We start from the raw sequence: 18479 nt of genomic DNA on the forward strand, positions 1-18479 counted from the left end.
ATAAAATGTTTATAATAATAATAATAATAATAATAATAAAAAACTTGGAATTGGAATACAAATCTAATGCCGACGGTTTACCCATATATGACGCGAACGTTTCCAATTACGTCACTGCAGGCACATACCTTTATGTATAATATGATATTATATTATATTGCTATGCATTTAGTACGCGGCTATCGGAGCAAATTGTTGTAATCTCCAAACTGCATACCTATTTGATTTTTTTTTTATTTGGAAACAAATTTTTTTGCTAAAAAAACCGTTTAATAGTTTTATAGACAATGAAGCATTTATAGTAATCGCGTGGCTTGCGAAAAAATATAAATATTCACCACGGTGAACTGTAAAACCGGATTTTTATCAAAGGTGATTAAATATTTTCGTATGCGTCTATAATAGGCTACCGGACGAGGCTAGGTCGTTTATTGTATACCTATATTAATGTTATTTTATCCACGCGTTGTATTATTGTTTTATTAGTGTTGGAAATTAATTATCAACTGGTTTTTTAGTTCAAAAACCCAATAAAACCGTACACGAAATTATATTGACGCACCGATAAAGCGCTATTGTAAAAAAGTGTACAAACATGTGCACTGTGTAAATAATGTTTAGCTGTACCCACATACTTATTGTATTGTGTGAATTCCATAACTCGCGGTCGACGATTTATGGGACTTTCGTTAGGATGGTATAAACGAGTAATACCGAGTACACATGGATGATGTTAATATAAATTCATTATAATATTATATGCGCAGTGATACAGTCCGACAAAATGATGGCTAACTGTAGTATACGTTGGTAAGTACAATTTCTACTAATATTATCAAATAAATTCAAATACTTGAAGCAATAAACGTATACGAAATATCGGAAAAATACATACAAGTTGATATAATAGTATCCCACGTAGGGAACCCGCCTAACCATCAGTGCGGCAGTCGTCGACAGCGCTCCCAGTGTTAATTTGTTTTGCCGATAGGGCCCGCAAAAACATATTTTAGTACAGGGGCCCAAAATTTGATGTGGGTATTATATAAGACTTGGGTGAAAATAAAAAATGTAATATCGTGTTGGTTTTCAGACAACAATGACGAATGTTCGACCTATTCTCGAAAACATCTCAATTTTATAATAATATTATATTATAATATCACGCCGTACAAATATAATATTATAATAATATAGGACATAATGTGCGGCTATCATGAGTGTTATGCTAAACCATCGCGTGGTCCGTAATTTTGTCGCTGAGATGTTTTTTGATTCTGTTCCAAATTTTAAACGAACGCTTGTACCTAAGCGGCGACTGTTATATTATATTATTATAATATACGATTATGCAAATGTGCGCTTTAATAATAACGATTCGCAATTAAAATACGGCAAACGCGCAGAAGAAGAAGAAGAAGAAGAAGAAGAAGAAGAAAAACTTAGCGAAACGCGTATAGCCGTTGAGGTTTGACGTATTGGCAACGAAGATTGTCTGCGCAGGGGATAGGTGAAAAAAAATCAGAATCCAATGCCAAATGCACATGGCATAATAATATAAGATATTATACGACTGCTGGTATACTATGTAGGTATTTGTATTATCGTATTAGTACCGCTCCGTCTAGGAACGACAAGTATTATATAGGAATACGTATATAATTATTATTATTATTATTATGGCAAAAGTGAAATTTTGTGTAGTATTAAATTACTGTTGACAAGCAATTAACAATAATACGCACTATATTTCATTGGTATTGACCTCGTAGAACATAACGTATATATATAGTACAACAGAATATTTTCTTGACCAATTTACATTAGAAATGAAGATTTCCAAGAGAGACGAACAAAACGACCAAAACTCGTTATGATATTCTACTCTTAAGTCACCGTTAGGTTTAGGTATAAGTACCTACTTACCTATACGTTTACGAATATAAATACTAACGTTAATTTTTTGTCACGAGTGCGTTAAAAACTGCGTTTAGTATAGTTTCTATATATTATATTATACCGAAATCTGGAAACAAGTGTGTCCGTACTTCCAACATAAAAATATAGGTTCAATTATTTTCAAACGATTAATAACATTAAACAGTATGACTAACATTCAAAATGTTTTTAGCGGTTTCGTGTTAATTTAAATTTGTTTGTCGGCCATAAACTATATTAATATATATATATAATATATCTACATCATACACATTCATACAACCTACTGCAAAACTAAAATTGGTAACATAGAAATTATGTTTTGATAATGAACAAGTGTTATTATAACATAACTAAAAACTTAGATATAATATACTTTCAGAGTTTTGCTGATAATAATCAAACTAATGAATTGAAGTACACTGCAAGCTAGACGAATACAAAATATTCTTTAATCGCAGGACCCATCACTAATCCGCGACCAAATACAACAGACTATTAAAATACAAATAAACTATATTCCCATGCAGGGATAAAGCTAAAATATAAAAATTATTAATAAGGTAGTTAAAATGTGAAACCATTAAAAATATATTTATAATATTAGGTACTTAATCATAAAGGTGAATTTACCTAAATTAAATATTTTATAGACTAAATATCGACAACACACACATACTATAATATTATGTTTGTAATAAATTATTATTATTTAAATATTATCATACTAATAAACAATAACTATATGATGTATAATAGGTAATGATATTTTAATTATGTTTTTAATAATTGAGCTAAAGGAAATATTATAATAATATTGTGAAATACTAAAATTATGACGATGAGACCAGTATATTATAACTATAGTGTAAAAATAATAATGTTATATTATGAAAGGGTTATTTGTTAAGTTAAAAAAATAACGGATTGATGTATTAGTAAGTAAAAGTGAATGGGAAGGTGGCGAAGAGGAATAGAAAGTGAGAATAAGTATATTAAATTATATTTGTTTGTTCAAATATTATAATCAGTAATAACTTAACCAGCATAATCTGTTATAGTGTTATTATATTTGCGATTTAATACTTTAAATTCTACTAATGCATAAAAATCCACTTTACAAGTTTTAATTAATTAAATGCTTTTCTTTAACGTTCTTGTGGAAATCGGTTATCATAACGTTTTATAACATCGAGGTGGAAAGATAAGATAATGTAATTTAACATTCACAGTAATTTTCTTTGTTGCGTTTATTTTTATGATTTACGGTTGTGCATGTAAAATAATATCATAACCGTATAAACTACAAACCTAATTTTTCAACAAAAAAAAGTTTACAATGTATTTAATTTCCAACTAAAATACAATAAAGTGTTGAGTAATACTTACACTGTATCTATAGAATACCTATGGGCTATGATATTATAATACAAATTGTTTTTTTGTATCGTCCCCCATATGCATTTGTAGAATTTTCAATATAAATGTATTATTTAAATAATTATTCATCAAATCGTTCAAACTATAATTAATTCATCGTTGTTTATATTATTGCGAAAAACTAGAATTATTGCCAAACCTAAAATGTATAATATATTTGTGTAGCTTCTCAATATTATGGTACTGTATAAACTATTCAAAGCATATTATTATACATTTTAAAAACTGAGATCGCAACGGGCAGCGACAGCGTTAGTGAAATTTAGTGATTTGTTTATTTCGAATGACACACTCCGGGGGAATTGGCAATTAATGATTCAGTGATAAATCGTTTTACAACATATTATAGATGCGATGATGATGTGCCAGCTGGATTTAGCGAACCAGTCAGTGTAGATAATAATAATATGTCGTATGAATATTGTTTCACTCACGACGGCCTAATCGTTTCTTCGCTTTGATATATGACTAAAATGTAACTCTTACATAACTACACTATTCACACTATCCATAGGAGTTATTCATTGCAGCCGTAACCATTATTTTTGCAATAGTTTTGTGTTTAAAATTCCACCGCATTAATTGCATAGCTGTTAATTTATAATATGCCTTCCTATAGGTAGCTGTGTATAATTTAGTAATTGACTGTGCACGGTGTGCATATAAGAACAGTTTTGTAAATGTCTATATTATCGTCTCCAACGTGACTTTATCCATAGCCAGCATCTGAAAAAGCCTAGATATTTCGCAAGTCTGTTGTAAAAAATAATAACAACAAGCACCTATATATACTCCGCAATGCAAGGGTCGTAATATCACAATAATTAATCACAATGCGTCATAATAATATACTCATATATTATAATATTGATAACGCAGGTTTCGTTTCTCCAGAGTGTGTCTGTTAGACGTATTTGTACGTACCTATACTGGTCTTTATAATCTATAATCATCTCTTTCTGCGCTTTGCCGTCGTAAAGGAACGCAAAACGGGTGTATGTATTTATATTTTGCATAATATCATTGTTAAACGATAATGAATTATCTGTTAAATAGTATTAACCCGTAATAGTATTCTCACATTACCCATGTGCATGGATTTCCGACAAATACGCTAGTCAACAATAATTAATAAAACATCAACAAAAATAAAACTCATTAATGGATTTGTACCTACGTGTGTTTAATATACGTAATATCTCGCCCTCGCATCGGGACAGCGAAATGTAAAAGGAGGGTTCCCACGGCGCGTGGCTCGGCGAGCCACGAGTAAAATTCGCTGGCTTGGTAAACTACACGCGCCGTGGGAACGCTCTTGCGCGTCTAGGCGCGGTATAGCTCGGCCATGCTCGCGTCTATCCGAAAATTGTCGGTCCGATGTGTCCGCGCCAAAGTAAACGAGCCGCGCATTTAGACAGCGTTCCCACAGGCGTGCGGTTCGGAGAGCCATTGATAGTTGTACCTATACGTTTTTTGGTGTTTTATTTTGCAATTTGGTGTTTTTTATTTTTTAATCAATATTAATATTTACTATGACGGAATGGTCAAATGATGAGGTAATAGAGTTTTTGCAAGGAGTTTTTGAAGGATATCCACAAATTTGGTCCATACCATTTAGCCAGATGGATATGGCTAAGGCCATATATTCTTTAAAGCTATACATATTTAAAGATCAATTTAAATTAAATAGCAAAGAAGAAAAGGCGTTAAAAGATATTTGTTGTTTTATAGTTAAATGTTACGTTCAGGCTTGGTTTTCGTCACCCAATGCAATTGAAGCTCCACTTAATGATATATTATTTTTAAAAAAATTAGAAGAATATAAATTGTACAAATAAAGAATTTCAGACGTAGCTATAAAGAGCAAAAACAACTTGTTTTACAGGTAATATATTTTACTATTTTCAAAATAAATTAAACTTAAAAATGTTATTATATTTTCTATTCTGTTCAAGACTACCGGAAAAAATACCCGCAAAGTGACAGACATACGCTAAAGAAACCATTTTAAGTGTCATTAATTAATTATACCTACAATTTGATGAAAAAAATTCATATTGGTAATTCTATTTTTATGTTGTAAAAATTACATGAAAATCAAGTAAATAAAACCAAAACGTATATTACAGAATCTTAAGACTTTTTTAGTCGTAATGTTTTTTTATATTATTTAATTCTGTATAATTGTTACTCAACATATTTTGTCATATATCCAACCGTACGTTGTACATATTTAAAAACAAAAAAAATCCAATTTCGTTAAATATATACAATATTTTGTAAATTAATGAGTTTTCTTAAAAATAAATGGAATTACGAGAATTTATGTAATATGCTTTTTTATATACAATGTTAAAATCTATCATTTAGTTCTTTACATATTTTCACTAAATACTATACATTCTGAGTTAAATAAAAAAAACAAAAAACTACCCTCTTTTTCCATATTTCAACCCTAATGCGGCACCAGAAGGGGTTGAGTGAGATCTTCCAAATTTTACCCAAATGACTTATTCATATAACTTAGCAAATTAGGGGGGTACTGTATTAAAAAAATCACATTGAAAAAATAAGGACCACGAGCCTACAATCACGAGCCTACAATGTCAACAGCATTCCCACGGCGCGTGACTTGGCGAGCCACAAGCTTATCCGAGCCGATCAGAGTTCCTACAAAATTATTTAAACGCCAAAAGTCTCAGTTCAAAATGAGTCGTTCTTTGGATAACACGCAAATTGCTGATTGTGCAGCAGCGTAGGTACTAGGTATATTGTAATTGTAGGCGGTGATTATTTAAAAGAAAAATTAGTTGAAAAAGAAAAACGAAATCCTGCAAGGAAAGAAGGTATTGGATGCATGAAGTTTACAAAAGCCGTGCTAGGTAAGTATGCTTATGTAAATTAATATTTAATTTTAGGTTTTTTAAATTTAATTTTAGTTTAATTTGCTTATATTTAGTTTTTACTGACTACCTTTTTTTAACAGTTTTAACTTTAAATGTAAGTACATACAAGAGCATAACAGTTTATAATTTATTACAAGCTAGTTTTTTTATAGTTAACAAGTTTTTGACAGAAAATACTAAATTAAAAAATAAAATAATATTATACTATAGTTGTACTTAACATTATTAATAATATATTATACTACAACTACAATATAGGTACAATGCAACGGATCTGTTAGAAGATTTAAAACGAGGACCATCTAACAAGTTTCAAAACTTCTGTAGAATGTCTGCCACAGACTTTGAATATCTTATTCAAAAAATTGGTCCAACCATATGTAAAACTGATACAAATATGAGAAAGTGTATTTCGGTCCAGGAAAGGCTAGCTGTTACCTTAAGGTTCTTAGCCACAGGAGATAGCTTTAAGAGCTTATCATACTTGTTCGAGTCGAACTGTCTCCAGGTGTATTCAAGATGTTTGTAAGGCGTTAAATCAGGAGTTGAAAAATGAAATCATGGTAAAGTATTTATATTTTAAAACATATCTTTTATTAGAATAATAAACACTTTTTTTCTTAATAATATTTAAAATTAATAAATAATAATACAGAATGTATTATAAGCATTTTAATAAAAAAAAATTAATATCTTCTATGTATAAAACAATATTTAGTACCTACAAATAAGGGTGGTCCTTATTTTTTCAATGTGATTTTTTTAATACAGTACCCCCCTAATTTGCTAAGTTATATGAATAAGTCATTTGGGTAAAATTTGGAAGATCTCACTCAACCCCTTCTGGTGCCGCATTAGGGTTGAAATATGGAAAAAGAGGGTAGTTTTTTGTTTTTTTTATTTAACTCAGAATGTATAGTATTTAGTGAAAATATGTAAAGAACTAAATGATAGATTTTAACATTGTATATAAAAAAGCATATTACATAAATTCTCGTAATTCCATTTATTTTTAAGAAAACTCATTAATTTACAAAATATTGTATATATTTAACGAAATTGGATTTTTTTTTGTTTTTAAATATGTACAACGTACGGTTGGATATATGACAAAATATGTTGAGTAACAATTATACAGAATTAAATAATATAAAAAAACATTACGACTAAAAAAGTCTTAAGATTCTGTAATATACGTTTTGGTTTTATTTACTTGATTTTCATGTAATTTTTACAACATAAAAATAGAATTACCAATATGAATTTTTTTCATCAAATTGTAGGTATAATTAATTAATGACACTTAAAATGGTTTCTTTAGCGTATGTCTGTCACTTTGCGGGTATTTTTTCCGGTAGTCTTGAACAGAATAGAAAATATAATAACATTTTTAAGTTTAATTTATTTTGAAAATAGTAAAATATATTACCTGTAAAACAAGTTGTTTTTGCTCTTTATAGCTACGTCTGAAATTCTTTATTTGTACAATTTATATTCTTCTAATTTTTTTAAAAATAATATATCATTAAGTGGAGCTTCAATTGCATTGGGTGACGAAAACCAAGCCTGAACGTAACATTTAACTATAAAACAACAAATATCTTTTAACGCCTTTTCTTCTTTGCTATTTAATTTAAATTGATCTTTAAATATGTATAGCTTTAAAGAATATATGGCCTTAGCCATATCCATCTGGCTAAATGGTATGGACCAAATTTGTGGATATCCTTCAAAAACTCCTTGCAAAAACTCTATTACCTCATCATTTGACCATTCCGTCATAGTAAATATTAATATTGATTAAAAAATAAAAAACACCAAATTGCAAAATAAAACACCAAAAAACGTATAGGTACAACTATCAATGGCTCTCCGAACCGCACGCCTGTGGGAACGCTGTCTAAATGCGCGGCTCGTTTACTTTGGCGCGGACACATCGGACCGACAATTTTCGGATAGACGCGAGCATGGCCGAGCTATACCGCGCCTAGACGCGCAAGAGCGTTCCCACGGCGCGTGTAGTTTACCAAGCCAGCGAATTTTACTCGTGGCTCGCCGAGCCACGCGCCGTGGGAACCCTCCTTTAGATAAATGTCGACTGGCGTATAAAATATTTATATAGCTACGATCGAAACGATTTCAATACGGCCATATTTAATCGAGATCATGGGCGTATTTTGGAATACCGAATGGTGTGGAAGGGGACACTACAACAGAATATAAATTAGTTACAACCAAGTTCACTACAAATTACAAAATAAATATAACTCCGATGGTAGTAAAACAATAATCAAAATAATAATAAATCGTATATATTATAATTATAATATGTATTGTTACATACATGTCCGACCCTCCCTTAAATACGCCCCCGACTGAGATCCAATCCTCCGACGTCGTACGATGTCTATTCGTATAAAATAAACGTTTAGATTTATGTATAATATATGGTTCTAAAATACTATATACAGTATACAATATTATAGTAGTTTAGAAACCTATTACATCAATATACGAGTTATTGACTGACCCCCCCCCCCCCCACCCCCACACACACACCACAAATAACAAAGTCCCGAGATAATATTATTGTCAGGGACTGCACTGTCCACATATTATAGCGAACGATCGTGTACAATGTACATCTTATAATTACGACTATTTATATCCTTTTCTGCGATCGGCATAGACCCAAACCCCACCTGCAACATAATATAGTATATATATATTACATATATGCCAAACCACATTCACTTATCAATTTATTATTATATAAGACGCAAACATGACATTGAAGAATAGCTACATTGTATATTATTATTATTATACATGTACTCGCGAAGAGCCACCGTGGAATAGTTGATTTTCTTTGCGGAATCCGCAACCAATAAAATTATAAACCGTGAGTGTAATATTTATGATGTCAGCTGTGTAATATAATATATGATTATATTAATATGTTCTTCTATATATTATTATCTGCATGTACTTTTAACTGTTGTAATAATCATGAAAAAAAAACACATATAATATTTATGTGTGCGGTCGATCGCGATTTCTTCCGATCGGAAGATATTATATATGATAATTATTTTGTATGAATCAAAATATTGTTCTCTGTGAGACGGTCGCGCGATCGGAAAATCGACACGGACAAAACCGATGTACGAGAACATCCCTCAACCAATTCCACCGACAACTTCATATCATTCGAGTAAACGTGTCCGACATAGACGCGGCAGGATTTTCGCCGAAGATAGATAGCAAATCATTTTTCGTTATTATTCGATCGCAGTAGTCACTGGCTGCAAGCTGTAAAATAAATTGATACCTGTATACGTCATGGATATACCCACAGGAAAAAATTATATTTTTAAAATATTGTGGAAATTAGGTTAAGTAATAGGTACAAAATAAAATATTTGATTTAGATTATTTCAATATAAATTATATGTCTTCTAATGTGCATATTTGAGTGCAGTTTATCAAGCATAAACGGTAAATGAAAAGACGAAACGGATAGAAAAATACGAAAAAAGTGCTTTTAAAAGGCTTTTAGTTTTTATAGTGACATACTGTAGTCTATTTTTACAATATTATATTCGATATCAAATATATGAGACCAAATATTCTGAAAATGTTTGATAGTAGATTAATGTATAATATTTAATACTCAACGTTTCGAAAATATTCCATTAATATTTTATTTCAAATATTTTACAAGAAACCTTCTTCAAATATTAATATTATTAGTACCGTTTTACATTAAATGATAATACGTTTTCTGAGACAATTTTTTTTTTTGCGAATAATATGGTATAAATAATCTTATAGATTTCATTTCACAACTCTCTCTATATATAGGTAACGTTTGTTTGTAATTTTGTATACTTATGTATATAATATGCACTTTTCAAATTGATTAAATCTTTCACGCTTAATAATTTAAATTATTGACAAAAAAAAAACAAAAATTGATATTATTTTTAAATTTGAATAGTAATTTTGGTTTGGCATTGGTTTCCAAAATGCCAAAATAGCGTACACTGACTGAAAGCATGCTGGTCACGGAATGACTGAAAAGATCATATACCTATATAAAGTTTTTAAAACTACAAACAATTGTCTTCTTGGACAATTTAAAAGACCCGCCAATTTCTAAGGGAACAGCAGCGAGAGGCTATAGCTATATCAGTGGCCGAGAGGCGCACTCGAAGCTATCAACGAACTATCGCGATACTGGAGTTCCTGTGAGCAGATAAAGTAGCTGGCCTATAAATAATATAATAATTACGCGTCATACCTATTAAATTGTGCCCCGGGCTGGGGAAAAAAAAATTAAATAGTTATGAAATACGCGGCCAGCTGACAGCTGCACTATTATAGTAATAATATATTATGCATAAGCATAACATTATATAGGTTGTTGTAGTTGCAGCGACCCGAATTTCTCGAAAATTAGCGCGTGATCGTACTCTGCGTTATATATTATTTAGGTGTTAGTGGTGTATTATCCACAATGCCGATCGAAAATAGCTTGTAACTATTTAGCGAGTGTTATATAATAATAATTCCGTTAATATTACGACGACGACGACGTCGTTATAATATGGGTTCGACAATAAAATCGAACATAATCATAATAATAATAATATGTAACGCTCACATAATAAGATCGGTCGACCACAATCGACAAATATTATTATTATATATATTGTAGTATAGGCGTACGCGATTTCGTGTACGTTATTTTCGCACTATTTTGTAGATGAAAGTAGTAGATAATAATATATTCTTGTGATTTTTTTTACTGTACCTACCTATATTATAATATATATAGTATAATGTATATTATGCTGTTTGTCAAGTTTGTAACAACCGCAACGCTTGTTCATCGAGACACGTCGGTTTTTACATTTATTTTGACCCATATAATAATTTATCGAGTTCCTATAGAGTTCCTCATCGAGTGCCGATCGAGATATTTCGACTGTCCCGTAAATTTACCCAAATCCCGCAGACATGGATCATGTTTAAAAAAATTACGATAACAATATTACGATGTCCGTGATTTAAGAAAATTGAATACAATATAATATATATTATAATTTAACGATAATATTAATATAGATTTTAAAATTCGCGAGGCAATCCATGTCGTACTAAAATTTTTTATAATTTATTTATTCACTGCTTGTACCTACATTTTATCCAGATGTTTTAATTTTGCATTCCGAATTCAACGCTACATAACCGATGTAAGACGAAATATTAAACTAATATGTTAGACATAACTTCCTATATAAGCCATATAATTATTTGCGTAACCCGGCAACACTTTTTTTTTATTACAAATTGAAAAAATTAACTTTCTTCGGTAATTATTAAATGCGTCAATGCACATGTGTCATCAAGTGCCCCTTCCCTCAAACGAAATTTCAGAAAAATTCATACTTTGTCTTACACGCTAATCCTGCACGCCTAGGTTTCGGAGTCAAAACGTTTCTAAAACTTTAACCTTTTTTCAAATGTCTATTCGAGTATCCGACTGTTGTCACGAGTATATGATATTATTCGATTTTGGGTTTTAATGCCCTAATAAAAATTATGAATAATGCACTAAAAAAAATGAACTAAATTTATTTTTATTTTTAATAATTTCGATATAAATCATATATCACATTTATTTACCTGTAGATAGTTATAATTTATTAAATGTAATAAAATCATGTAAAAGCATATACAAATCTTAAAATTGCCTCTGAAATCCTAAAATGCTGTAAAAAAAATGTTCAACAAAATGCAAAATAAAATTTCTTACTCTGGTTCAAAAATACATGATAAAACGAGCATCGAGTTAGATACTAGATTTGGAAAACAATATAAAGAGCAACGAAATCTCAATCTTAGATATTATAGTTGGCATACTTGTTAAAATATATTTAAATACTCATTATTATATTTTGTATCTAAAAATATTGAATACAAAATCCTTTTGAATAAGATTTCTAGTTAGGTTTTTCAACTATTTTTTCCCCCAGAAATGGCTTATTGTCGACGAGGCGATGCGGTAATGTATATGCATTGGGTATGATTATTACATTTTGATAAGACCTCGAATAAAGATACTATATCTTAAAACCAAATGTATGTATGTAGCTTATACACTCGAAAACTACTCGATTGAATTTGAAGACAATCTCACAGGTTGTTTTTTGATATATCAGAAAAGTTTCGAGAGTAATTAATTTAAACCACATTAAAAAATATACCAAGTGCTAATTCTAACCCACGACTTGCGATTGTCAATCTAGGCCGAATTTTTTCACAAAGTTAGGTACACTGACACCGCTTTATCAGTGAACTGAGGTAGGTAATAACTGAGATACACTCAAACCGATAGGTACACCTATTAGCGTATATTATCCTGTACAGGATTTTCCACAAAAACAAACTGCACACGGGTGAAGCCATAATTTTCAGCTAGTCTATAGTTATATTATTAACAAATTAGTAGAAATTAATACTTTTTTCCTATATTAATGGTTTCCACAGTCAACATGATATTATAATAAATTTATCGGATACTTATAATAATTTTTATATCATATATTTTAAGCCACGTTGGGTTTATTCGAAGTTAATAGACTCAACAACTACTGGACCGTTTTCAATAAAATATTGCACCATTAAACTCCGTTGAACACATATTATATTACTATATACTTACCATAGGTATTATATAATAGAGTTATCTAAAAAATATGGCCTATATCTACATTTTTTTTTTACATATATATTTATAAAAAACTTTGGGACGGCCAACGATGGGCGGGACAGCTAGGAGCTTGTTATTATTATTATTATTGTTATTTATATTTTTTCGTACAATTTATAGTCGTGGTTTATTTTCAATCTATATAGGTGTCTCCAATACAGCTGTACATTTGTATATAATTATTATATTCCCAGTGAAAACGGCCCGTCGAGTGAGTGACATTCTATTAACGTTAACATAATATGTTACGTAGTCGTAAAATTACGATATTATTATGATTTATGAGCAATGGGTAAGTTACTAAAACGTAGAATAATGCATTCAATTTGCTCTACAGCACTGTACAGATATTATAATGATTGTGGATATCACTTTTCCTATCAATTATCATTATTTATAACGATCTAAAAAGTTTTGGCATATATTTTGATTTACAATAGTTACTTAGTTACTAGTTACTGTTGAAAGCTGCTCGTTTTTCGTGCATTTAGACCAATAAGTGGAAGAGAAAAAATATACTTCCAGAAGTCAATTTTAATTTTGAAAATAACATTTGAAATCCTTATTTTCTTTTCTAGATTATGTAGGAAACGGATTTTAGATTTTTTTTTTTTTTGTGACACTAAAGTAAAGGAAATAAAATAAAAGAAAAATTAATTTGGTACTAGGTATAAATTAAACAATACAACAAATCGAAAATCCGTTTCCTACAAAACTTAGAAACAAATATGTTTTCAAAATTAAAATCGGGCTTTGATACTGGGTGAATTTTAGTTCCGGTTTTCTTCTGGTCATATCAAATCTTTTTTGATCTAAAAATATAGTGACATGTGCGTTACGGATTTCGAAGAATCTTAGCCGTAGTTTATCTTTAATTACATAAAGCGTTCGGGGAACTCATGCACACTAATGATCAGTCACACATCACTCACAATGGATATAAATTATAAAATATTGCCTAAGTCCGACCCCTTAAAAATGTCAACAGCCTTAATTTTAAACTTGAACGAGCGTATAACTCATTATAAACTATTATGGTTTTAAAAGTTAGGAAATCCGTTGTATATTTCAGTTTTATTGATAACTGAGTGAAAAACTAAAACTAACAAGCCTAACAGACAACCGTGAGAGACACGAGATTTAAGCAGATACCATCTTAAATCGTGGTGGGCGAACGGACATTTACGTGACATCAGCTGTTGTCGATATCGCCGAGTATTGTACAATCAAACAAAATGTTGGACGCATAGATAATATAAGAATGGATAGGACATGCATATACCAGTTCCATATGGGGCCATGTGCTTTTTTGGGGAAGAGAGAACGTAAAGAGAGAAAGACGATATGGGGCTTTTTAAGGTTATGTGCAAAACTATTTTATTAAATAATAATGATAACATGATAGTCAGTTATATTTAGATATTTATCAGTTTGTATTTTGATTGTTGTGCCACTTGTGCCTGGAAAATTACTCTAAACTTTGTTAAATATTTAAAATATTTATTATTATTTATCAATTATCATATCAATATTTGCCCCATATAACCTTAAAAATAGTATCACTAAAGTTTCATGTGATAAGTTCTTATGTCCTATCCATTCTTATATTATCTATGGTTGGACGGCGTACTGATCCGGTACTGAACGTCGATTTCAAACGATGCTGCTGTGCCGCCTGCAAAATATTATGTCGTCAGGGTGCGTACGATGGACGATAACTGATATAAGCAGCGCAACGTTTTATCACTTACTGTGCGCAGGTCCCACGAAAGACGCTTGGTTTCCTTCGTACGCAGCGCGCGCGATAACTGCAGTTACCGTGTTCAGCACTCCACATCTTGTTCTAATATCATTTGTTTTTATACATCATGTCGGACGCTTGAGCAACGGTGAACGGTGATGCATGATTTTTTTTTTATTATTATAACGTTCTCCGTTGATCATCGGCCACTGATGGCACGTAGGTACGTACTGATGGCCTCAAATGAATCCTTGAGGATGTATGGCGTGGTGGACGCGGAGAAAACAATCGACGTGACGGCCACCGTTTTGTCCCTTCAAGACCGAAAACATTAAGGCCGGATTCACAGATACGTCGTGTGTCGTGTCGTGCGAGGGCGTGGTAACTATATGTGGTAACAAGTTACAACTGGTAATCATATTGGTTTCTAAGTTGAGCTGTTGTCAATTCTTGGTGAACTCGGTTGCAACTTGGTTATTGAACGGTAGGTACACCAAAAAAGTTAAGTCACAATGTGATTTGGTCGACATGACACACGAAGTAGCTGTGAATGCGCATTAAGTTCATTATGCCACAGGTAGGTAATAATAATAATAAATTGAATTATTGATAATTTGTTTTAATACATAGAGATTGATTCTATAAAGTAGGTACAAATAGATATATAATAATATATTATATAGTTACTCATAATTTATTGAAACTGTGAAATCCCGTCTAAATAAATATTAAAATTGTGTCTCTTCTTATATAAATATGATTTAAATATAACATTATTGACATTTAGTAGATGAATTTTCAAACCACCCACTCATATTATGTGAATCGTGTGCAGTGGATTATACCGTTAAACATAGGTACGACCTTAGTATAGAATATCAAAAATATGAAATAAACACATACCACAACAGTTATAGGAGACAAATTACAACCGGGCATCCAATCAAATAAAAATTTTATTGACTTCAACTAGGTAAATTGTAGAAATTAATTTAAGTTAAACGTTGGTAGGTGGGTATACTTATCGTGAAAAAATGTAAATATAGGTAATTATTTAATTTTGGCTTTAGACGCCGATGTTATTTAGATCAATAAAAATGATATGTATAGGTATAATATTATAATATACACATATCTTTGTAATTCTATTTGGATGCCATAAACGCAACAAGTCCACAAATTATAACAGAGGTCATTACACGAACGGATAGTGAACAATGCGAAAAAAACTCAATGGCATATCGTTGCCCTTTTTGATATTATGTTTTCATAGTGTCAACAATGGGCGTTACAATAATTATGTCAATTGTCAACAATATTATTCGAAACAGGTCATTTCTGTGACACGTGTAATACAATATTAGTATAACTCAAGTGAAATACTCGAAAATATTGCCTACAACTACTCACCTTGTGCGAGTACGTTGCGTTTGACCTTCGACGTTGCAGAGTACCTACGAGTACATCACTTGAGTTTTGCTCATGTTGTCAAACGACGATGGCGGTCGGCACGGCAGTGAGGCCGGGTTTCATCTAAACAGCACCAAATAATATTATATCGTTTATTCGTTTCACGCGAAGGTGGAGATGACCGAATGCCGACGACTGTATGATCAATCGTTCTCCACCGTCAAACGGAGGAGTGCTCGCCGAAAGTGTGTTAAGAGCTGAATCCCCGAATTAACAGGTTGACCACCTTGAGCCCCTTTTTGGGCTCTCACTAGTTTACTCCCGTACGCCACGGGGATTTTTCATAGGTTTACTTGGAAACAGTTTTGACGATTTAAATAAAAATTGATAAAAAAAAAACAACTAATAATGATATCTGCAAGCTTGTTATACCATCAGAAAGTGGCAACACTGTACATTTTAAATCCGACTAGAAAATACTGATTATTGTGACTCTAAACGAGCTTTCGCTGAAAATCGATTTCAGCGAGACCCCGTCTTAATTGTCAATCCTAGTAATATTTTTGAGAACCCGAATAGATTCTCAAAATCGATTTTAAGTAATACTTCAAAAAAAAAACCCCGTGGCGGTCAACCTTTTAAACACACAGGTACCCACGGCTGTATACGACGACACATATTGTATATAAGGTATGTATGTTTTTACTTTTTAACCCCCAAAGTCGAGTTTTACGCGTCCTTGCTGAGTATTAAAAACCTAATTCTATGACATGTTTCAGACTGTATATAATAATATTATTATAGCGAAAGCGTCGACTGCAGTAGTTGACAGCTGAGACTCAGAATTCTTCTGAATATAGATACAATTAATATAGTCGCGAAACCGCCAGAAACACTTCTTCATATAAACATAATTATATGTCACTACGATGTGGCAGACTATCTTCTCGGAAAAAAATTTCAACGCCTTCGCTCCACGTGCAGACCTACGAATTTAAGGTAGGAAGTAAGAACACTATGCGCGAACTCTGATTATATTATTGTTATTGTATACTTACGATATTCGTATACATATAATGTTAGGTCAGATCAACTGAAATCATTATACCCGTTGCTGTGCTATTTTGTTTTAAGCTTTTTAATGCATTTTTGTTTATTATTATTTTTTTTTTCATAAAAAGAATGAGTTTCTCAATATTTTCAGCAAAATAAAACACCCGGAAACTACCAAGATCTTGGTTTTTAGTTCATACAGCTCGTCTTAAATAATATAATATTTCATACCTATGTATATGGGAACAATTATCGTGAAACAGCTGCATTTATAAATATTCAATAAATTTAATCGACAAACTATCACCTTTTTGCTTTCGAATTTAATTCAAAGAATAAATTATTATTATTAGGCACTCGCATAATATTATTATTACATAAGCTTCTTATAGAACTATAAAAGTGACACGTATGTAATAGTTGTATTATGTTTCCGTTCATTGAATAGACGATTTTAAATAATCAATATTATGACTATAATTTATTTCGTTTTTATCTACCTATTATAGACAGGTACTACTAAACCTATTACACACGGCAATTATTATATTTACATAATTTATGCTGTCTCATTAAATTATCCATTTAATTAATTTGATAATCCATTAAATATAATCGAAACAAAAGGGATTTCAAAACGTTTTTTTTAATTCGTATTCATTCTACACATTATAATAATTTATAACATACCTACCTACACGTGTTTGAATAATTATTTTTCGTTTTAAATCTTCGCAGTCTCTCTGCGGACATTTACTATTTCGTATTTACCACATTTCGACAATAATTAGTATCGTGTTATGTAGCCATGTAGATGAACTGCTTTAACCTGCAGTGACTTATAACAATGATAAATACCAAAATACATCGACCGTGATTATAATGCAGCGTAAGGCATTCTTCGGATACTTAAATTTTTTTTATTATTATGTTTGATAATTACAGTAATTTTTCGCAACACAAAACACTGCTAGATAAAAAGAGTATAATTAGAATTAACCGTGTGATTAGTATTTCACGTAAGGTTGACGTGTGATACTTTGTGCAGCGCATATTATACTCGTTTTGTTTCGAGGTAACAACAATCTCATACAAAAAGTATTATTGGAGAAAACGTTACATCTAAAGTTTTTTCCCCCTTCAGATTATGCACCTACCACGTTTTTATTATTTTAATTATACACTATAGTTGAGTGCTGCAGAACAACACGCA

The 18479-nt window shown here is 31.1% G+C and overlaps 1 pseudogene; it reads left to right on the forward strand.

Annotated features, from left to right (window-relative positions):
* The first annotated feature begins 5981 nt into the window (after positions 1-5981).
* LOC132948205 (uncharacterized) lies at positions 5982-6889 on the forward strand (annotated as a pseudogene).
* The last annotated feature ends 11590 nt before the right edge of the window (positions 6890-18479 follow it).

Source organism: Metopolophium dirhodum, chromosome 7 (genome assembly GCF_019925205.1).
Source record: "Metopolophium dirhodum isolate CAU chromosome 7, ASM1992520v1, whole genome shotgun sequence".
Classification (NCBI taxonomy): Eukaryota; Metazoa; Arthropoda; class Insecta; order Hemiptera; family Aphididae; genus Metopolophium; species Metopolophium dirhodum.